We start from the raw sequence: 24057 nt of genomic DNA on the forward strand, positions 1-24057 counted from the left end.
GGTCTGGGTTGCCTTGGTTGGTTCACTACCTTTTTCCTCTTACTTTAGGTGAACTGTTCTGCCACACTCTGGCTCCTTATCCCAATATGTCACCTTAACATGCCCTCTGGTCTCCACTCTGGCTCCTTATCCCAATATGTCACCTTAACATGCCCTCTGGTCTCCACTCTGGCTCCTTATCCCAATATGTCACCTTTAACATGCCCTCTGGTCTCCACTCTGGCTCCATATCCCAATATGTCACCTTTAACATGCCCTCTGGTCTCCACTCTGGCTCCTTATCCCAATATGTCACCTTTAACTTGCCCTCTGGTCTCCACTCTGGCTCCTTATCCCAATATGTCACCTTTAACATGCCCTCTGATCTCCACTCTGGCTCCTTATCCCAATATGTCACCTTTAACATGCCCTCTGATCTCCACTCTGGCTCCTTATCCCAATATGTCACCTTTAACATGCCCTCTGATCTCCACTCTGGCTCCTTATCCCAATATGTCACCTTTAACATGCCCTCTGATCTCCACTCTGGCTCCTTATCCCAATATGTCACCTTTAACATGCCCTCTGGTCTCCACTCTGGCTCCTTATCCCGATATGTCACCTTTAACATGCCCTCTGGTCTCCACTCTGGCTCCTTATCCCAATATGTCACCTTAACTTGTCCTCTGATCTCCACTCTGGCTCTTTATCCCAATATGTCACCTTTAACATGCCCTCTGGTCTCCACTCTGGCTCCTTATCCCAATATGTCACCTTTAACATGCCCTCTGATCTCCACTCTGGCTCCTTATCCCAATATGTCACCTTTAACATGCCCTCTGGTCTCCACTCTGGCTCCTTATCCCAATATGTCACCTTTAACATGCCCTCTGGTCTCCACTCTGGCTCCTTATCCCAATATGTCACCTTTAACATGCCCTCTGGTCTCCACTCTGGCTCCTTATCCCAATATGTCACCTTTAACATGCCCTCTGGTCTCCACTCTGGCTCCTTATCCCAATATGGCACCTTTAACATGCCCTCTGGTCTCCACTCTGGCTCCTTATCCCAACATGTCACCTTTAACATGCCCTCTGGTCTCCACTCTGGCTCCTTATCCCAATATGTCACCTTTAACATGCCCTCTGGTCTCCACTCTGGCTCCTTATCCCAATATGTCACCTTTAACATGCCCTCTGGTCTCCACTCTGGCTCCTTATCCCAATATGTCACCTTTAACATGCCCTCTGGTCTCCACTCTGGCTCCTTATCCCAATATGTCACCTTTAACATGCCCTCTGGTCTCCACTCTGGCTCCCTATCCCAATATGTCACCTTTAACATGCCCTCTGGTCTCCACTCTGGCTCCTTATCCCAATATGTCACCTTTAACATGCCCTCTGGTCTCCACTCTGGCTCCTTATCCCAATATGTCACCTTTAACATGCCCTCTGGTCCACACTCTGGCTCCCTATCCCAATATGTCACCTTTAACATGCCCTCTGGTCTCCACTCTGGCTCCTTATCCCAATATGTCACCTTTAACATGCACTCTCGTCTCCACTCTGGCTCCTTATCCCAATATGTCACCTTTAACATGCCCTCTGGTCTCCACTCTGGCTCCTTATCCCAATATGTCACCTTTAACATGCCCTCTGGTCTCCACTTTGGCTCCTTATCCCAATATGTCACCTTTAACATGCCCTCTGGTCTCCACTCTGGCTCCTTATCCCAATATGTCACCTTTAACATGCCCTCTGGTCTCCACTCTGGCTCCTTATCCCAACATGTCACCTTTAACATGCCCTCTGGTCTCCACTCTGTCTCCTTATCCCAATATGTCACCTTTAACATGCCCTCTGGTCTCCACTCTGGCTCCTTATCCCAATATGTCACCTTTAACATGCCCTCTGGTCTCCACTCTGGCTCCTTATCCCAATATGTCACCTTTAACATGCCCTCTGGTCTCCACTCTGGCTTCTTATCCCAATATGTCACCTTTAACATGCCCTCTGGTCTCCACTCTGGCTCCTTATCCCAATATGTCACCTTTAACATGCCCTCTGGTCTCCACTCTGGCTCCTTATCCCAATATGTCACCTTTAACATGCCCTCTGGTCTCCACTCTGGCTCCTTATCCCAATATGTCACCTTTAACATGCCCTCTGGTCTCCACTCTGGCTCCTTATCCCAATATGTCACCTTTAACATGCCCTCTGGTCTCCACTCTGGCTCCTTATCCCAATATGTCACCTTTAACATGCCCTCTGGTCTCCACTCTGGCTCCTTATCCCAATATGTCACCTTTAACATGCCCTCTGGTCTCCACTCTGGCTCCTTATCCCAATATGTCACCTTTAACATGCCCTCTGGTCCACACTCTGGCTCCTTATCCCAATATGTCACCTTTAACATGCCCTCTGGTCTCCACTCTGGCTCCTTATCCCAATATGTCACCTTTAACATGCCCTCTGGTCTCCACTCTGGCTCCTTATCCCAATATGTCACCTTTAACATGCCCTCTGGTCTCCACTCTGGCTCCTTATCCCAATATGTCACCTTTAACATGCCCTCTGGTCCACACTCTGGCTCCTTATCCCAATATGTCACCTTTAACATGCCCTCTGGTCTCCACTCTGGCTCCTTATCCCAATATGTCACCTTTAACATGCCCTCTGGTCTCCACTCTGGCTCCTTATCCCAACATGTCACCTTTAACATGCCCTCTGGTCTCCACTCTGGCTCCTTATCCCAATATGTCACCTTTAACATGCCCTCTGGTCTCCACTCTGGCTCCTTATCCCAACATGTCACCTTTAACATGCCCTCTGGTCTCCACTCTGTCTCCTTATCCCAATATGTCACCTTTAACATGCCCTCTGGTCTCCACTCTGGCTCCTTATCCCAATATGTCACCTTTAACATGCCCTCTGGTCTCCACTCTGGCTCCTTATCCCAATATGTCACCTTTAACATGCCCTCTGGTCTCCACTCTGGCTCCTTATCCCAATATGTCACCTTTAACATGCCCTCTGGTCTCCACTCTGGCTCCTTATCCCAATATGTCACCTTTAACATGCCCTCTGGTCTCCACTCTGGCTCCTTATCCCAATATGTCACCTTTAACATGCCCTCTGGTCTCCACTCTGGCTCCTTATCCCAATATGTCACCTTTAACATGCCCTCTGGTCCACACTCTGGCTCCTTATCCCAATATGTCACCTTTAACATGCCCTCTGGTCTCCACTCTGGCTCCTTATCCCAATATGTCACCTTTAACATGCCCTCTGGTCTCCACTCTGGCTCCTTATCCCAATATGTCACCTTTAACATGCCCTCTGGTCTCCACTCTGGCTCCTTATCCCAATATGTCACCTTTAACATGCCCTCTGGTCTCCACTCTGGCTCCTTATCCCAATATGTCACCTTTAACATGCCCTCTGGTCTCCACTCTGGCTCCTTATCCCAACATGTCACCTTTAACATGCACTCTATGGGGCCACTTTGGTTCTTTAGTGTTTATAGTGTTTCATCCCCAGTCTGGAGGCATAGGGGAACAATTGTGCCACATTGATGTGAGTTGCAGTGTTGAAGTGTTAGTGTGTTCTGTGTGGCTGTGGCTCCTCTGCGTCCTCTTCGCCTCCGTGGCAGCCTGTTATTACCTCCTCCTCCTATTCTGTGCCACAGTGTCAAGCAATGATGGGGGTAACATGTTACTTTTGTTACAGTCTGCTTGTGTGTCTGTGTATCTGACTGTGGTCCATGTGTCTAAAGTCCTACAGGCAGCAGTCACTATGCCTCCTCCGGGGAGCTGAGTCAAGGCAGCTCCCAGCTCAGTGAGGGGAACATGAGGGGCTCTGTGGAGCTCTACGATGAGGACAACGCCTACCACTCCTGTCACTCCTCTGTCAGCTACGGCTGGGATCCCGACGCGCCCGAGGAGGTGTACAGTGACGAGGGGGGCTACATCAAAGATGACGAGGAGGAGGGTGAGCTTTATGAGCCCGAAGATGGAGAGGGGGAGTACGACTATGAGAGAGAGGAGGAGGAGGAGATGGACAGCACGCTAAGCGAGGAGCTGCACTACACCCCCTCCCCTACAAGCACTGCTTCCACGCTGGCCCCCAAGGCCTCCATTGCCAGGCCTCCTCTGGAGAAACAGGCCTCCCTGAGAGAGCAGCAGCCACATCCCCCCACCCTGGTTCCCTCTTCCCTGGCCCCCACCTCTCAATCCCACTCAATGCTCCCTTTCCAGCCCCCTGTCACCACAGCCTCCACCAAGCCTACCTTCACCCCAATGATCCATCCATCCCTCATCCAGCCCCCTGCTCCAGATACCCAGCCCACTGCCCCAGATACCCAGCCCCCTGCTCCAGATATCCAGCCCCCTGCTCCAGATACCCAGCCCCCTGCTCCAGATACCCAGCCCCTGCTCCAGATACCCAGCCCCCTGCTCCAGATACCCAGCGCCCTGCTCCAGATACCCAGCCTCCGGTGTTTGATGCCCTGGATGACATCCACCTAGACATCCAAGTGGAGGAGCCTCTGACTTTAGAGGAGGAGGTCCCTGTCGTAGAGAGCCTCCCAGCAGAAGTCCCCCCAGAGAAGACCCCGGTCGTCAGGTGAAACCTCCTCTACTGCACTCTTAGAAAAAAACTGTTCCAAAAGGGTTCCATCTGGAACCAAAAGGGTTCTACCTGCAACCAAAAATGGTTCTACATGGAACCAAAAGGTTTCTACCTGGAATCAAACTGCTTCTACCTGGAACCAAAAAAGGTTCTTCAAAGGGTTATCCTATGGGGACAGCCATAGGATAACCATTTTAGGTTCAAGATAGCACCTTTATTTGTGTGTATAATGTAGCCAGAGCATCTTCTCATATTATTTATTTATTTATTTATTTCACCTTTATTTAACCAGGTAGGCAAGTTGAGAACAAGTTCTCATTTACAATTGCAACCTGGTCACAATAAAGCAAAGCAGTTCGACACGAACAACAACACAGAGTTACACATGGAGTAAAACAAACATACAGTCAATAATACAGTAGAAATATTAGTCTATATACAATGTGAGCAAATGAGGTGAGATAAGGGAGGTAAAGGCAAAAAAAGGCCATGGTGGCAAAGTAAATACAATATAGCAAGTAAATAAAAAATAAATAAATAAATAAACACTGGAATGGTAGATTTGCAGTAGAAGAATTGTGCAAAGTAGAGATAGAAATAATGGGGGTTCAAAGGAGCAAAATAAATAAATAAACAAATACAGTAGGGGGAGAGGTAGTTGTTTGGGCTAAATTATAGATGGGCTATGTACAGGTGCAGTAATCTGTGAGCTGCTCTGACAGCTGGTGCTTAAAGCTAGTGAGGGGGATAAGTGTTTCCAGTTTCAGAAATTTTTGCAGTTCGTTCCAGTCATTGGCAGCAGAGAACTGGAAGGAGAGGCGGCCAAAGTAAGGATTGGTTTTGGGGGTTACCAGAGAGATATACCTGCTGGAGCGCGTGCTACAGGTGGGTGCTGCTATGGTGACCAGCGAGGTGAGATAAGGGGGGACTTTACCTAGCAGGGTCTTGTAGATGACCTGGAGCTAGTGGGTTTGGCGTCGAGTATGAAGTGAGGGCCAGCCAACGAGAGCGTACAGGTCGCAGTGGTGGGTAGTATATGGGGCTTTGGTGACAAAACAGATGGCACTGTGATAGACTGCATCCAATTTAATGAGTAGGGTATTGGAGGCTATTTTGTAAATTACGTCGCCGAAGTCGAGGATCGGTAGGATGGTCAGTTTCACAAGGGTATGTTTGGCAGCAAGAGTGAAGGAGGCTTTGTTGCGAAATAGGAAGCCAATTCTAGATTTAATACTATAACAAGTATTCACTTCCCTACATCTTCTACCTATACACACTACATACTGTATACTGTACACACTACATATATACTACATATACACCCTACATACTGTATACACACTACATATACACACTACATACTGTATACAGCCTGCATATACACTAAATACTGTATACAGACAACATATTTACTACTTATACACACAACATATACACTACATATACACAATACATATACACTACATACTATATACACACTACATATACACAATACATTATTCTACAGTTTTATTAGTATCCGTTACTAGCCACTACTGCCTATAAAAAAAGTTACATTATTTTCTAACAAATCAAATCATGTAAATATATTGAGCTCTGCTCTTGTAAATTCCTCTCCCAGCTTTCAGAGGCCCATCATGGATCCTGGTCCAGACAGGGCTAGGGCCAACTGGCAACGGCTCTGCAGCAAGGTCCGACTACAGCTGCAGCAGGTGAGACAGCGCGTGTGTGTGTGTGTGTGTGTGTGTGTGTGTGTGTGTGTGTGTGTGTGTGTGTGTGTGTGTGTGTGTGTGTGTGTGTGTGTGTGTGCGCGCGCACGTGGATGTGTATGGAAACCATGTGGCTGCTCTCTTTGTTTCTCGCCAGAATGCTGTCACTCCTTCATATGTCCCTGCCCTGAGGTTTCTCTTCTGACATCTTTGCCCTTTCAGCTTGTCATTCATGTCACCTTCTCTTACTCTGTAAATTGTAATCCTGTGGTTCTTTTTGCCCGGCTTAATGTTGTTAAGATAATTTGTGTTTGTTTGATTTTGTGCCACTTCCGAAGCGATTTGAATGTTGTCCGTTCTGATTGGCCAGGGCTGGAGCCGACTGCCAGGTGGGTGTGTTTGTGGTTGGTCATGAGTGCTGCAAGTGATGATGACGTGAATGTCAGTGTTGTGTCATGCTCTAAACACACAGAGAGAAAAAGAGCACAGATACAATTACTGGAATGTCAGGGGCGGCAGGGTAGCCAAGTGTTTAGAGCGATGGACTAGTAACCGGAAGGTTGCAAGTTCAAACCCCCAAGCTGACACGGTACAAATCTGTCGTTCTGCCCCTGAACAAGGCAGTTAACCCACTGTTCCTAGGCCGTCATTGAAAATAAGAATTTGATCTTAACTGACTTGCCTGGTTAAATAAAGGTCAAATAAAAAAAATAAGGATCTGTCACAAATCCACTTTCAACCATGGCCTTCAAACACAAAGGCCTCCCGACTGATGTCAATGGATGGCGAAATCACCCCCGATAACGCTCTCTTGTCTCTCTCATGTGTTTTATGGCTGACATTAGGGTTTGTTTTTTTCCCCAATGAAACACATCTTTCTTGACTTTATAGTAACAAAGTAGGGTAGACTAGATAACAAACTGACTAGACGTGTGTCACGACTCCATTGTTGTAACTAACAGTTAGACAGCTAGGGGCAGACAGCTAGGGGCAGACTGCTAGGTGCATACAGCTAGGTGCAGACAGATAGCTAGGGGCAGACAGCTAGGTGCAGACAGACAGCTAGGGGCAGACAGCTGGGGGCAGACAGACAGCTAGGGGCAGACAGACAGCTAGGGGCAGACAGCTAGGGGCAGACAGACAGCTAGGGGCGGACAGACAGCTAGGGGCGGACAGCTAGCTAGGGGTGGACAGATAGCTAGGGGTGGACAGATAGCTAGGGGTGGACAGCTAGCTAGGGGTGGACAGCTAGCTAGGGGTGGACAGATAGCTAGGGGTGGACAGCTAGCTAGGGGTGGACAGCTAGGGGTGGACAGCTAGGGGTGGACAGATAGCTAGGGGTGGACAGCTAGGGGCAGACAGCTAGGGGCAGACAGCTAGGGGCAGACAGCTAGGGGCAGACAGCTAGGGGCAGACAGACAGCTAGGGGCAGACCGCTAGGTGCAGACAGCTAGGTGCAGACAGACAGCTAGGTGCAGACAGACAGCTAGGGGCAGACAGACCGCTAGGTGCAGACCGCTAGTTGCAAACAGCTAGGTGCAGACCGCTAGGTGCAGACCGCTAGGGGCAGACAGACAGCTAGGGGCAGACAGCTAGGGGCAGACAGCTAGGTGCAGAGAGACAGCTAGGTGCAGACAGACAGCTAGGGGCAGACAGCTAGGTGCAGACAGCTAGGTGCAGACAGCTAGGGGCAGACAGACAGCTAGGGACAGACAGCTAGGTGCAGACTGCTAGGGGCAGATAGACAGCTAGGGGCAGACAGCTGGGTGCAGACAGACAGCTAGGTGCAGACAGCTAGGGGCAGATAGCTAGGGGCGGACAGCTAGGGGTGGACAGACAGCTGGGGGCAGACAGACAGCTAGGGGCAGACAGACAGCTAGGGGTGGACAGATAGCTAAGGGCGAACAGCTAGGGGCAGACAGCTACAGACAGACAGCTAGTGGTGTGATGTAGTAGACCTAATAAAACTATTTCCAGGGGTACTATGTGCCAATCATTCCTCCACCTGTCTCCCCCCTCTCTCCACAGGCTCGGGGGGAGTCCATTGGGATTTGCTCCCTGTTGCTATCAGCAGGGTAAGTGCCTGTCACTATCACACCAATGTACATGATAATAGCTGTATAATGATGGCGCCGACGGATGATTGCGCCAATGGAGATGGCAGCATTGCGACTAGCTCTTAAGCAACTCTGCAGTATTTTGATTGTTTTGGTCATGTGGACTGGGATATGTTCAGAGTAACTTCAGAAAATAATATTGACACAAGTACTGATACGGTGAAAGAGTTTATCAGGAAGTGCATAGGATATGCTGTACCCACTGTGACTATTAAAACCTACCCCAACCAGAAACCATGGATAGATGGGTGTATTCGCGCAAAACTGAAAGCGCGAACAACCGCATTTAACCAGGGCAAGAAGACTGGGAATATGGACGAATACAAACAGTGAAGTTATTCCCTCTGCAAAGCAATCAAGCAGCATAAACATCGTTATAGGGGCAAGGTTGACTTCTACAGATGCACAATTGAGAGCATCCTGTCAGGCTGTATCACCGCCTGGTATGGCAACTGCACCGCCTGCAACCGCAGGGCTCTCCAGATGGTGGTGCGGTCTGCCCAACGCATTACTGGGGTCAAACTTCCTGCCCTCCCGGACACCTACAGCACCCGATGTAACAGGAAGGTCAAAAAGATCATCACGGACAACAACCACCCGAGCCACTGCCTGTTCACCCCACTATCATCCAGAAGGCGAGGTCAGTACAGGTGCATCAAAGCTGGGAACGAGAGACTGAAAAACAGCTTCTATCTCAAGGCCATCAGACTGTTAAACTAGCACATCACTAGCACATCAGAGGTGGCTGCCTATAGACATAGATTAGGAATCCCTGGCCACTTTAAGGAAATGAAACACTAGCCACTTTAATAATGTCTCCATATCTTGCATTACTCATCTCATATGTGTAAACTGTACTCTATACTATGCTACCGTATCTTAGTCCAATGCCGCTCTGACATATCTGTACAGTTGAAGTTGGAAGTTTACATACACCTAGCCAAATACATTTAAACTCAGTTTTCAAAATTCCTGACATTTAAATCTAGTAAAAATTCCCTGTCTTGGGTCAGCTAGGATCACCACTATATTTTAAGAATGTTACAGTATATGTCAGAATAATAGTAAAGAGAATTATTTATTTCAGCTTATATTTCTTTCATCACATTCCCAGTGGGTCAGAAATGTACATACACTCAATTAGAATTTGGTAGCATTGCCTTTAAATTGTTTAACTTGGGTCAAACGTTTCAGGTAGACTTCCACAAGCTTCCCACAGGCAATGCTACCAAATACTAATTGAGTGTATGTACTCAATTAGTATTTGGTAGCATTGCCTTTAAATTGTTTAACTTGGGTAAAACATTTCGGGTAGCTTCCCACAATAAGTTGAGTGAATCTTGGGATGTTGCTTCAATATATCCACAAAATATTCCTCCCTCATGATGCCATCTATTTTGTGAAGTGCACCAGTCCCTCCTGCAGCAAAGCACCCCCACAACTTGATGCTGCCACCCCCGTGCTTCGCGGTTGGAATGGTGTTCTTCGGCTTGCAAGCATCCCCCTTTTTCCTCCAAACATAATGATGGTAATTATGGCCAAACAGTTCTATTTTTGTTTCATCAGACTAGAGGACATTTCTCCAAAAAGTATGATCTTTGTCCTCATGTGCAGTTGCAAACCGTAGTCTGGCTTTTTTATGGCGGTTTTGGAGCAGTGGCTTCTTCCTTGCTGAGCAGCCTTTCAGGTTATGTTGATATAGGACTTGTTTTACTGTGGATATAGATACTTTTGTTCCTGTTTCCTCCAGCATCATCTCAAGGTCCTTTGCTGTTGTTCTGGGATTGATTTGCACTTTTCGCACCAAAGTACATTCATCTCTAGGAGACAGAACGCGTCTCCTTCCTGGAAATTGCTCCCAAGGATGAACCAGACTTGTGGAGGTCTACAATATTTTTCTGAGGCCTTGGCTGATATCTTTTAGTTATCACCATGTTTAAATGTAGGCCTTGAAATACATCCACAGGTTCACCTCCAATTAACTCAAATGATGTCAGAAGATTCTAAAGCCATGATCTTCTGGAATTTTCCAAGCTGTTTAAAGGCACAGTCAACTTATTGTATGTAAACTACTGACCCACTGGAATTGAGATACATTGATTTAGGTGAAATAATCTGTCTGTAAACAATTGTTGAGAAAATGACTTGTGTCATGCACAAAGTAGATGTCCCAACCGACTTGCCAAACTATAGATTGTTAACAAGATATTTGTGGGGTGGTTGAAAAACGAGTTTTAATGACTCCAACCTAAGTGTATGTAAACTTCCGACTTCAACTGTATATATATTCTTAATCCATTCCTTACTTAGATTTACGTGTATTTTGGGTATATGTTGGGAAGCTGTTAGATATAAATGCACTGTCAGAACTAGAAGCACAAGCATTTCTCTACACCCGCAATAACATCTGCTAGACACGTGTATATGACCAATAAAAATGTGATTTGATTTGTTTTGATAATAGTTGTGTTAGTTGTATTATTTGTATCGTTGTATTCTACATTTGTGCGACTGCCCTTGTCTATCAGTGTTTTGTTACTTGTCGTGTTGTGTGTTTTTTCGTGGACCCCAGGAAGAATAGCTGCTGCTTCTGCAAAAGCTAATAGGGATCAGAATAAACAAATAAACCAATATTAATCAAATCAAATTGTATTTGTCACATGCTCCAAATACATGAATACGTGAAAAGCTTTTATAAGTCCGTAACCCTACAATGCAATAAAAAAAGAGTTAAGAAAATATTTGCTAACACAATAAAATAACAATAATGAGGCTATATACAGGCGTTACCAGTACTGAGTCAATGTGCGAGGGTACAGGTTAGTCGATGTAGTTGAGGTAATATGTACATGTACTGCAGGTAGGGGTAAAGTGACTATGTATAGATAGCAGAGAGAACAGTCTATGACTAGTGTGGCTGGAGTCTTCCTCTGACACCGCCTGGTATAGAGGTCCTGGATGGTAGGATGCTTGGCCCCAGTGATGTACTGGGGCATACACATTACCCTCTGTAGCGCCTTGCGGTCGGATGCCAAGCAGTTGCCATACCAGGCGTTGATGCAACCAGTGCTCTCGATGGCGCAGCTGTAGAACTTTTTGAAGATCTGACGACCCATTCTAAATCTTTTCAGTCTCTTGAGGGGGAATAGGCATTGTTGTGCCCTCTTCACGACTGTGTAGGTGTGGGTGGACCATGATCATTCCTTAGGGATGTGGATACTTAGGAATTTGAAGCTCTCGACCTGCTCCACTACAGCCCCATCGATGTGAATGGAGGCGTGCTCTGCCCTCGTTTTCCTGTAGTCCACGATCATCTCCTTTGTCTTGATCACGTTAAGGGAGAGGTTGTTGTCCTGGCACCATACTGCCAGTTGTCTGACCTCCTCCCTATAGGCTGTCTCATTGTTGTCAGTGATCAGGCCTACCACCGTTGTGTTGTCTGCAAACTTAATGATGGTGTTGGAGTCATGTTTGGCCATGCAGTCATGGGTGAACAGGGAGTAAAGGAGGGGACTAAGCTCGCAGCCCTGATGGGCCCCCGTGTTGAGGATCAGCATATCAGATGTTTTGTAGCCTACCCTTACCACCTAGGAGTCGCCCGTCAGGAAGTCCAGGATCCATTTGCAGAGAGAGGTGTTTAGTCCCATGGTCCTTAGCTTAGTGATGAGCTACAAAGCTTCACAACATGGAATAATACAGAACTGCATGACATTTTGAGCAAACAGTTAAAGTTAAGTTGGTCCCAGATCTGTTAGGGAAAGGGGGATACCTAGTCAGTTGTACAACTGAATGCATTCAATTGAAATGTGTCTTCCGCATTTAACCCAACCCCTCTGAGTCAGAGAGATGCAGGGGGCTGCCATAATTGATATGGGTTTACTGCCTTGTTCAAGGACTGGACAACAGGTGTTTACCTTATCAGCTCAGGGATTCAATCCAGCAACCTTTCGGTTATTGGCACAACACTCTAACCACTAGGATACCTGCGTTGCCTATGGTCATTGTCATACAAACATGGCTATACAGCCGAAACGGATCTGGGACCAAGTTAGAGGATCTATTTCTCTAGTGTTTCTCAGTGTGTCTATGCGTGACTCACCACCTGGATTCGGTCTTATGTAGCAACATTTAAATTACGTTTTTTACATTGGATAAAAGTAGAGACTCAGAGCTACAAAATGGTATATCATACACTGCATTTGAGGAAACAATGGGAAAGTAATTCTGCTTTGAAAGTTGCGCATACACATAACGTTAGCTAGCGAGCCAGCCAGCTAACGTTAGCTAGCAAACAGTACACTTTAATTTGACATTAGGTTTATGCAGTTTTCCAACACCACATTTTTTTTAAAAGACACGAATACCTAGACATACTGACAAGCTCCAATAGACAGACGCGTGCTATATGGCAGACCAATCCAAACGCATCTCTCGGCATGTCCAGTCCATTCATTATCTCAGCCAATCATGGCTAGCGGGAAGGTTGCTCACTTTTTCTGTGGCTAAACCAACTAGGCTCGTAATTTAACCATTTTATTTGTATTTACAGATGGCATACAAGCTTGTTATTAAGGCACATGAAAGTTCACATGTTCGAGACTAGTTGAGATGGAGTTTTTACCAAAAACGTATTTTGCTTAAAAAAAACATCTTTTAAAGTTCAAACAGCTCTCCTGTGAAGTCGTGACTTGCAACATGCGTCTAGTTTCCTGAATCGGGTCACGTATGTCAGTGGTGGTGGTGAATGTTGTGGTGATGAGGATGTTGTGGTAATGAGGATTTTGTGGGGATGAGGATGTTGTGATAACAAGAGTGCTGTGTTTGTGTGGTTTCTCCCCATGCAGGGTGGGTGGTGCGCTGTATAGCATCGACAGCATGCCGGACCTCCGCAAGAGGAAAGCCATGCCTCTGGTCAGGGACCTGGTCAGTGTAAGTTCTGACCATATACTAAATATATTTTACTCGATATTCTCTCTCTCTCTCTCTCTCTCTCTCTCTCTCTCTCTCTCTCTCTTATCAATTTCAATTCAAGGGGCTTTATTGGCATGGGAAACATATGTTTACATTGCCAAAGCAAATTAAATAGATAACAATAGTGAAATACACAATCAAAAATTAAAAGTAAACATTACTCACAAAAGGGCCAATAATTAAACATAAATATAGATGATATTTACAATGGTGTTTGATCTTCACTGGTTGCCCTTTTCTTGTGGCAACGGCTCACAAATCTTGCTGCTGTGATTGCACACTGTAGTATTTCACCCAATAGATATGGGAGTTTATCAAAATTGTATTTGTTTTCAAATTCTTTGTGGGTCTGTGTAATCTTTCCAATGTGTCAAGTAATTATCTTTTGTTTTCTCATGATTTGGTTGGGTCTAATTGTGCTGCTGTCCTGGGGCTCTGTAGGGTCTGTTTGTGTTTGTGAACAGAGCCCCAGGACCAGCTTGCTTAGGGGTCTCTTCTCCAGGTTCCTTTCTCTATAGGTGATGGATTTGTTATGGAAGGTTTGGGAATCGCTTTCTTTTAGGTGGTTGTAGAATTTAATGGCTCTTTTCTGGATTTTGATAATTAGCGTGTATTGGCCTAATTCTGCTCTGCATGCATTATTTGGTGTTTTACGTTGAACACTGAGGATCATTTTGCAGAATTCTGCATGCAGAGTCTCAATTTGGTGTTTGTCCCATTTTGTGAGTTCTTGGATGGTGAGCGGACCCCAGACCTCACAACCATAAAAGGCAATGGGTTCTATAACTGATTCAAGTATTTTTAGCCAGATCCTAATTGGTATGTCGAATTGTATGTTCATTTTGATGGCATAGAAGGCCCTTCTTGCCTTGTCTCTCGTTCACAGCTTTATGGAAGTTACCTGTAGCGCTGATGTTTAGGCCGAGGTATGTATCGTTTTTTGTGTGCTCTAGGTCAACGTTGTCTAGATGGAATATGTATTTGTGGTCCTGGCAACTGGACATTTTTTGGAACACCATTATTTGTGTCTTACTGAGATTTACTGTCAGGCACCAGGTCAGACAGAATCTGTGCAGAAGATCTAGGTGCTGCTGTAGGCCCTCCTTGGTTGGGAACAGATGCACCAGATCATCAGCAAACAGTTGATATTTGACTTCATATTCTAGTAGGATGAGGCTGGGTGCTGTAGACTGTTCTAGTGCACTCGCCAATTTGTTGATTTTTATGTTGAAGAGGGTGGGGCTTAAGATGCATCCCTGTCTCACCCCCCGACCCTGTGGATAGAACTGTGTGTTTTTTGCACATTTTTAAGGCACACTTGTTGTTTGTGTGCTTAGATTTTAAAATGTTGTATGTTTTTCCCCCAACACCACTTTCCATCAATTTGTATAGCAGACCCTCATGCCAAATTGAGTCAATCTTTTTTAAATCAACGAAGCACGAGAAGACTTTGTTTTCGTTTGTTTGTTTGTCAATTAGAATCTGCGGGGTGAATACGTGGTCTGACACGGTAATTTGGTAAAAATCCAATTTGACATTTGCTCAGTACATTGTTTTTGCTGAGGAAATGTACGAGTCTGCTGTTATTTTCCATAAGTTGCTGTTCATGCACATCCCCCGGTATATCTCTGTCCATTGTCTGTTTTTTGCCTTAATTTTTTATTTTTATTGGCCAGTCTGAGATATGACTTTATCTTTGCAACTCTGCCTAGAAGGCCAGCATCCCGGAGTCGCCTCTTCACTGTTGACATTGAAACTGGTGGAGCGGGTACTATTTTTATTTTATTTTATTATTTAAAAAAAAAAAAATTTATCCCCAATTTCGTGCTATCCAATTGTTAGTAGTTACTATCTTGTCTCATCGCTACAACTCCCGTACGGGCTCGGGAGAGACGAAGGTCGAAAGCCATGCGTCCTCCGAAACACAACCCAACCAAGCCGCACTGCTTCTTAACACAGCGCGCATCCAACCCAGAAGCCAGCCGCACCAATGTGTCGGAGGAAACACCGTGCACCTGGCGACCTGGTTTGCGCGCACTGCGCCCGGCCCGCCACAGGAGTTGCTGGTGCACGATGAGACAAGGATATCCCCACCGGCCAAACCCTCCCTAACCCAGACAACGCTAGGCCAATTGTGCGTCACCCCATGGACCTCCCGGTCGCGGCCTTAGACCACTGCACCACCCGGGAGGCCTCTTAGCGGGTACTATTTAATGAAGCTGCCAATTGTTTCTCAAACTAGACACACTAATGTACTTCTCCTCTTGCTCAGTTGTGCACCGGGGCCTCCCACTCCTCTTTCTATTCTGGTTAGAGACAGTTTGCGCTGTTCTGTGAAGGGAGTAGTACACATTTCTCACATGGACTAACCTTCATTTCCCAGAACAAGTATAGACTGATGAGTTTCAAATCAAATCAAATCAAATTTATTTATATAGCCCTTCGTACCTCAGCTGATATCTCAAAGTGCTGTACAGAAACCCAGCCTAAAACCCCAAACAGCAAGCAATGCAGGTGTAGAAGCACGGTGGCTAGGAAAAACTCCCTAGAAAGGCCAAAACCTAGGAAGAAACCTAGAGAGGAACCAGGCTATGTGGGGTGGCCAGTCCTCTTCTGGCTGTGCCGGGTGGAGATTATAACAGAATATGGACGACTGTACAACCATTAAGATTAATTGTCAGATTCAACAGAAGATCTCTTTGTTTCTTGGGACCTAGAACAAGCATCTCTGTTTTGTCCGAGTTTAATAGTAGAAAGTTTGCAGCCATCCACTTCCTTATGTCTGAAACACATGCTTCTAGCGAGGGCAATTTTGGGGCTTCACCATGTTTCATTGAAATGTACAGCTGTGTGTCATCCGCATAGCAGTGAAAGTTAACATTATGTTTTCGAATAACATCCCCAAGAGGTAAAATATATAGTGAAAACAATAGTGGTCCTAAAACGGAACCTTGAGGAACACCGAAATTTACAGTTGATTTGTCAGAGGACAAACCATTCACAGAGACAAACTGATATCTTTCCGACAGATAAGATCTAAACCAGGCCAGAACATGTCCGTGTAGACCAATTTGGGTTTCCAATCTCTCCAAAAGAATGTGGTGATCGATGGTATCAAAAGCAGCACTAAGGTCTAGGAGCACGAGGACAGATGCAGAGCCTCGGTCCGATGCCATTAAAATGTAATTTACCACCTTCACAAGTGCCGTCTCAGTGCTATGATGGGGTCTAAAACCAGACTGAAGCATTTCGTATACATTGTTTGTCTTCAGGAAGGCAATGAGTTGCTGCGCAACATCCTTCTCTAAAATTTTTGAGAGGAATGGAAGATTCGATATAGGCCGATAGTTTTTTATATTTTCTGGGTCAAGGTTTGGCTTTTTCAAGAGAGGCTTTATTACTGCCACTTTTAGTGAGTTTGGTACACATCCAGTGGATAGAGAGCCGTTTATTATGTTCAACATAGGAGGGCCAAGCACAGGAAGCAGCTCTTTCAGTAGTTTAGTTGGAATAGGGTCCAGTATGCAGCTTGAAGGTTTAGAGGCCATGATTATTTTCATCATTGTGTCAAGAGATATAGTACTAAAACACTTGAGCGTCTCTCTTGATCCTAGGTCCTGGCAGAGTTGTGCAGACTCAGGACAACTGAGGTTTGGAGGAATACGCAGGTTTAAAGAGGAGTCCGTAATTTGCTTTCTAATAATCATAATCTTTTCCTCAAAGAAGTTCATGAATTTATCACTGCTAAAGTGAAAGTCATCCTCTCTTGGGGAATGCTGCTTTTTAGTTAGCTTTGCGACAGTATCAAAAAGGAATTTCGGATTGTTCTTATTTTCCTCAATTAAGTTAGAAAAATAGGATGATCGAGCAGCAGTAAGGGCTCTTCGGTACTGCACGGTACCGTCCTTCCAAGCTAGTCGGAAGACTTCCAGTTTGGTGTGGCGCCATTTCCGTTCCAATTTTCTGGAAGCTTGCTTCAGAGCTCGGGTATTTTCTGTGTACCAGGGAGCTAGTTTCTTATGAGAATTCTTTTTTGTTTTTAGGGGTGCAACTGCATCTAGGGTATTGCGCAAGGTTAAATTGAGATCCTCAGTTAGGTGGTTAACTGATTTTTGTCCTTTCAGAAGAAAGATATTTGTTTCTGGCCATTTTGAGCCTGTAATCGAACCCACAAATGCTGATGCTCCAGATACTCAACTAGTCTAAAGAAAGCCAGTTGTATTGCTTCTTTAATTAAGACAACAATTTTCAGCTGTGCTAACATAATTGCAAAATGGTTTTCTAATGCTCAATTAGCCCTTTAAAAGGATCAACTTGGATTAGCTAACTCAACGTGCCATTGGAACACAGGAGTGATGGTTGCTGATAATGGGCCTCTGTACACCTATGTAGATATTCCATAAAAAAATCAGCCGTTTCCAGCTACAATAAGTAATTTACAACATTAACAATGTCTACACTGTATTTCTGATCAATTTTATGTTATTTTAATGGACAAAAAAGTAGCGTTTCTTTAAAAAACAAGGACATTTCTAAGTGACCCCACACTTTTGAAAAGGTAGAGTAGTTGTCAAAGCGGGTGCTATTATACTCACACTAAATAGACGACCTAGCCCTTGTGCCATCCACCCTTGCCAATTTAACTGACTTCCAGGCTTTGAATTGAATAGCACTGACAAGCTGGAGGCCTGCTCAGCTCCACCGCGCACTTGAATGAAGAATTACCATACAGGACTAAATAGCTCAGTACTTTGTCTCTATGAATCCAGTTCACTGTCAGACTGTACAACCCACACACTTGCATGAGAATGAACACACACATGGAGATGCAGATATATATGCACACACACACCAGCGTTTCCATTAGCCATAATAGCCGGCTTTTGTCCGATAAAAAAAATTAAAATAGTAAAGCCGATGAATAAAATTGGCACAGGCCAATTGTCCTGGGAGGAGAAGAAAAAATCCCATTGTGAAATAATGCTTTTTAGCCTATTCATTGGTGGTCTGGTCGTGCTTATCGGTCTATAGGTTCATCTGCATAATTGTATGGAATTAAATTAGTGTGTATGTACAGTATATTCGTTATGTATCTTATTTATCACACACAACCAGCATACAGATACAGAGCCCTTGAGTGGAAAATCTGTCAGAAAGCGCAAGAGCTGCTGCCTGTGGTGCTTTCAAGACAACTACGATACGAGGTCAAATCATGATGTCAGTGATCTTCAGGTCGGATCTTTAGAAAGAGGCCTGAATTCCCGAGTTGGAATTCCGAGTTGGATGACCGACCATTCAAAACTATTTTTCCCAGTCGGAGCTCGTTTAATCGCCAGTTCCCAGTTCGCCTGAAAACACTGAAGTCAGAAGTCAGAGATGTATGAGTTTCCAGTTGTTATGAACACTGCATCAAACAGCAAGGGCAGGAAGGCTTCATTAGCACACCACACACCACTTTGCAATGAGCTGGAGGCAGTATGCAATTTGAAAACGTTATACTTAATTGTTTGAAAGCTGAATGTTTTAATACAAATGAGGCATGTCTTGCATTGCTTCAAAGTAGCCTATTAGAGCGCTCTTTCTATATTTTAGCTAGAAATCCTACACCTGTAACTCTCTGGGTTTTAAATAGAGTATATCTTTTAACATCGCATATCATTGTTAAGGAAATACGGTGTTTTCCACTTTGTTCCTAAGGGCTTTTGTCCTACACTCCAAAAGGGTTATTCGACTGTTCCCATAAGATAACCCTTTTCCGTTCCAGGTAGAACCCTTTTAGGTTCCAGGTAGAACCCTTTTGGGTTCCATGTAGAACCCTCTGTGAAAAGGTTTATACATGGAACGAAAAATAGTTCTCCAAAGGGTTATCCTATGGGGACACCTGAATAAATCTTTTAGGTTCTAGATAGCACAATGTTTTGGGTTGTTTACGTGGCACGTGATTAATAGGTCTAGATTTAAATGAAAGGAAATGTCCTCCCTCCTTTCCCTCCACCCAGTATTCCATCAACAAACTGAATAAATCTCCCGTGATATAGTGATCTTTCTGTCTCTTGGCACTTTTATCACGATCGATAAATCACCCCTATGCTATTGGCGCCATGTTTGTGACTGTGGCTAGAGTTGTTTGACATGGCCCCTTTAACACTTGTTTCTCTTCCTGCTTCTTCCTTCCTCCATCTCTACTGCTAAAGGCTATGGTGAGTAACACCGTGAACGATTCCAAATGAAAAGAGAACGTTGTTAAGACAAGGGGAATAGCAATTTGTGTAGAGAAGCACTTCATTCCAGATACCCATGACCCCTGGTTTCTTGTATACACTTGGGGAGAATACATCTGGATCGCTTTGTGACCTGTTGCCTTAATGAGATATGTTAAAATGTATTAAAGTAAGTAGCAAGAGAAATAGACTTCTTTCTTTGAGCAAAATCGAAGTTGTCACTTTGTTTTAAAAGTGCTTATTGAATGTGTTAGAATCGCAGTATGTACAAAACTACTATATATGAATCTAATCAGTCATGAATTCCTTCCTTTCTTTCTGTCCCCTGCCTGGCCTACCTCAGTCCCTGGCTCAGAACTCCAGGAAGGCAGGGTTCACATCAGCTATGGCGTCCAGCACTCTCAATAACGAGGATCTGGTGCGTTTCTGGCTCTTTCTTTTCTCTACTCTCAGTATATCCAGATAGTGGGCATTTCCCCTCTCTCCATGTAGTCATAGATTCCACTAATTCTTTGACTCTGTATATACGTCCTCTACGTTTCCCTCTCTTGTAGAAGAGCCATGTGTACAAGAAGACCCTACAGGCTCTGATCTACCCCATCTCCTGCACCACACCCCATAACTTTGAGGTGTGGACGGCCACGACACCCACCTACTGCTATGAGTGTGAGGGGCTGCTGTGGGGCATCGCCCGCCAGGGCATGAGGTGCACCGAGTGCGGGGTCAAATGTCACGATAAGTGCCAGGACCTACTCAATGCTGACTGCCTGCAAAGTAAGTAGAGCCATGTTAAACTTTTCTCAGTGAGTGGTAAAGTTTTGTTCAGTTGGTGCTAAAACATAATATAATGATAAAACATAACCTAACAACACCAACTGTGTGGGAGACTACAGACTGTAAGCTGCTTTGGATAAGAGTGTTAAATAGCTGTCTGGCATTCCCCTTTGACTGTCATACTTCAGCCTTTTCCCTCCTCTCTCATCTCTCCTACATCTCTCATCCCACTCCCCTTGTCCTCCTCCCTCGCATTATCTCACTCTGCAGTCTCAGGCACTCTCTATCTTTTATTTTTATTTAAAAAATGACTTTAAAAAAATGAAAAGCCATTTGTCTTTCCTTGAGATCCTCTCCCCCTTTCCAACTCTTCGTGAACGTTTCACAGGTCTGCAGATACTGCCTGAGCACTCATCGAGAAATCACACTGTGTACTATGTATGTTAATTGTAAGTTAATTGAAATGCATTCCAGGTGACTACCTCATGAAGCTAGTTGAGAGAATGCCAAGAGTGTGCAAACTTGTCATCAAGGCAAAGGGTGGCTACTTTGAGGAATCTCAAATCAAATCAAATCAATCAAAATGTATTTGTCACATACACATGGTTAGCAGATGTTAATGCGAGTGTGGCTTAATGCTTGTGCTTCTAGTTCCGAAAATGCAGTAATAACCAACGAGTAATCTAGCTAACAATTCCAAAACTACTACCTTATACACACAAGTGTAAAGGGATAAAGAATATGTACATAAAGATATATGAATGAGTGATGGTACAGAGCGGCATAGGCAAGATTCAGTAGATGGTATCGAGTACAGTATATACATATGAGATGAGTATGTAAACAAAGTGGCATAGTTTAAAGTGGCTAGTGATACATGTATTACATAAAGATGCAGTAGATGATATAGAGTACAGTATATACGTATATATATGAGATAAATAATGTAGGGTATGTAAACATTATATTAAGTAGCATTGTTTAAAGTGGCTAGTGATATATTTTACATCAATTCCCATCAATTCCCATTATTAAAGTGGCTGGAGTTGAGTAAGTGTGTTGGCAGCAGCCACTCAATGTTAGTGGTGGCTGTTTAACAGTCTGATGGCCTTGAGATAGAAGCTGTTTTTCAGTCTCTCGGTCCCTGCTTTGATGCACCTGTACTGACCTCGCCTTCTGGATGATAGCGGGGTGAACCGGCAGTGGCTCGGGTGGTTGTTGTCCTTGATGATCTTTATGGCCTTCCTGTGACATCGGGTGGTGTAGGTGTCCTGGAGAGCAGGTAGTTTGCCCCCGGTGATGCGTTGTGCAGACCTCACTACCCTCTGGAGAGCCTTACGGATGCTCTCGATTGTGCATCTGTAGAAGTTTGTGTGCTTTTGGTGACAAGCCAAATTTCTTCAGCCTCCTGAGGTTGAAGAGGCGCTGCTGCGCCTTCTTCACGATGCTGTCTGTGTGGGTGGACGAATTCAGTTTGTCTGTGATGTGTACGCCGAGGAACTTAAAACTTACTACCCTCTCCACTACTGTTCCATCGATGTGGATAGGGGGGTGTTCCTTCTGCTGTTTCCTAAAGTCCACAATCATCTCCTTAGTTTTGTTGATGTTGAGTGTGAGGTTATTTTCCTGACACCACACTCCGAGGGCCCTCACCTCCTCCCTGTAGGCCGTCTCGTCGTTGTTGATAATCAAGCCTACCACTGTTGTGTCGTCCGCAAACTTGATGATTGAGTTGGAGGCGTGCGTGGCCACGCAGTCGTGGGTGAACAGGGAGTACAGGAGAGGGCTCAGAACGCACCCTTGTGGGGCCCCAGTGTTGAGGATCAGCGGGGTGGAGATGTTGTTACCGACCCTCACCACCTGGGGGCGGCCCGTCAGGAAGTCCAGTACCCAGTTGCACATGGCGGGGTCTCGAGCTTGATGACGAGGTTGGAGGGTACTATGGTGTTAAATGCTGAGCTGTAGTCGATGAACAGCATTCTCACATAGGTATTCCTCTTGTCCAGATGGGTTAGGGCAGTGTGCAGTGTGGTTGAGATTGCATCGTCTGTGGACCTATTTGGGCGGTAAGCAAATTGGAGTGGGTCTAGGGTGTCAGGTAGGGTGGAGGTGATATGGTCCTTGACTAGTCTCTCAAAGCACTTCATGATGACGGAGGTGAGTGCTACGGGGCGGTAGTCGTTTAGCTCAGTTACCTTAGCTTTCTTGGGGAACAGGAACACTGGTGGCCCTCTTGAAGCATGTGGGAACAGCAGACTGGGATAGGGATCGATTGAATATGTCCGTAAATACACCAGCCAGCTGGTCTGCGCATGCTCTGAGGGCGCGGCTGGGGATGCCGTCTGGGCCTGCAGCCTTGCGAGGGTTAACACGTTTAAATGTTTTACTCACCTCGGCTGCAGTGAAGGAGAGTCCGCATGTTTTGGTTGCGGACCGTGTCAGTGGCACTGTATTGTCCTCAAAGCGGGCAAAAAAGTTATTTAGTCTGCCTGGGAGCAAGGCATCCTGGTCCGTAACTGGGCTGGTTTTCTTTTTGTAATCTGTGATTGACTGTAGACCCTGCCATATACCTCTTGTGTCTGAGCCATTGAATTGTGATTCTACTTTGTCTCTATACTGACGCTTAGCTTGTTTGATTGCCTTGCGGAGGGAATAGCTACACTGTTTGTATTCGGTCATGTTTCCGGTCACCTTGCCCTGATTAAAAGCAGTGGTTCGTGCTTTCAGTTTCAGCGAATGCTGCCATCAATCCACGGTTTCTGGTTTGGGAATGTTTTAATCGTTGCTATGGGAACGACATCTTCAATGCACATTCTAATGAACTCGCTCACCGAATCAGCGTATTCATCAATGTTGTTGTCTGACGCAATACGAAACATATCCCAGTCCACGTGATGGAAGCAGTCTTGGAGCGTGGAATCAGATTGGTCGGACCAGCGTTGAACAGACCTCAGCGCGGGAGCTTCTTGTTTTAGCTTCTGTCTGTAGGCAGGGAGCAACAAAATGGAGTCGTGGTCAGCTTTTCCGAAGGGAGGGTGGGGGAGGGCCTTAAATGCATCGCGGAAGTTAGAATAGCAATGATCCAAGGTTTTACCAGCCCTGGTTGCGCAATCGATATGCTGATACAATTTAGGGAGTCTTGTTTCCAGATTAGCCTTGTTAAAATCCCCAGCTACAATGAATGCAGCCTCAGGATATATGGATTCCAGTTTGCAAAGAGTCAAATAAAGTTCGTTCAGAGCCATCGATGTGTCTGCTTGGGGGGGAAATATATACGGCTGTGATTATAATCGAAGAGAATTCCCTTTGTAGATAATGCGGTCGACATTTGATTGTGAGGAATTCTAAATCAGTTGAACATAAGGACTTGAGTTCCTGTATGTATGTTCTCTCAGTAGTAACACTTCTATGGTTACTACATGATTCCATATATGTTATTTAATAGTTTGGATGTCTTCACTATTATTCTACAATGTAGAAAATAGCAAAAATAAAGAGTAGGTGTGTCCAAACTCATATATTTTTTATTTTTAGGTAATTGATTCAGGGGCCTACAAAAGGGGGGCCGCTGGCCACATGCCACCAGTTGCCCATTCCTGCTGTAGAATAATACAGCATAAGACCTTATTTGTCATGTAACTCAATAAATCACATCTGA

General features: G+C 45.1%; 1 pseudogene; it reads left to right on the plus strand.

The window, feature by feature from the left end:
* The window catches only part of LOC115144882 (protein unc-13 homolog A-like), a 71618-nt pseudogene that overhangs the window by 16253 nt on the left and 31308 nt on the right, over nt 1–24057 (plus strand).

Source organism: Oncorhynchus nerka, linkage group LG17 (assembly GCF_034236695.1).
Source record: "Oncorhynchus nerka isolate Pitt River linkage group LG17, Oner_Uvic_2.0, whole genome shotgun sequence".
NCBI classification, from domain to species: Eukaryota; Metazoa; Chordata; class Actinopteri; order Salmoniformes; family Salmonidae; genus Oncorhynchus; species Oncorhynchus nerka.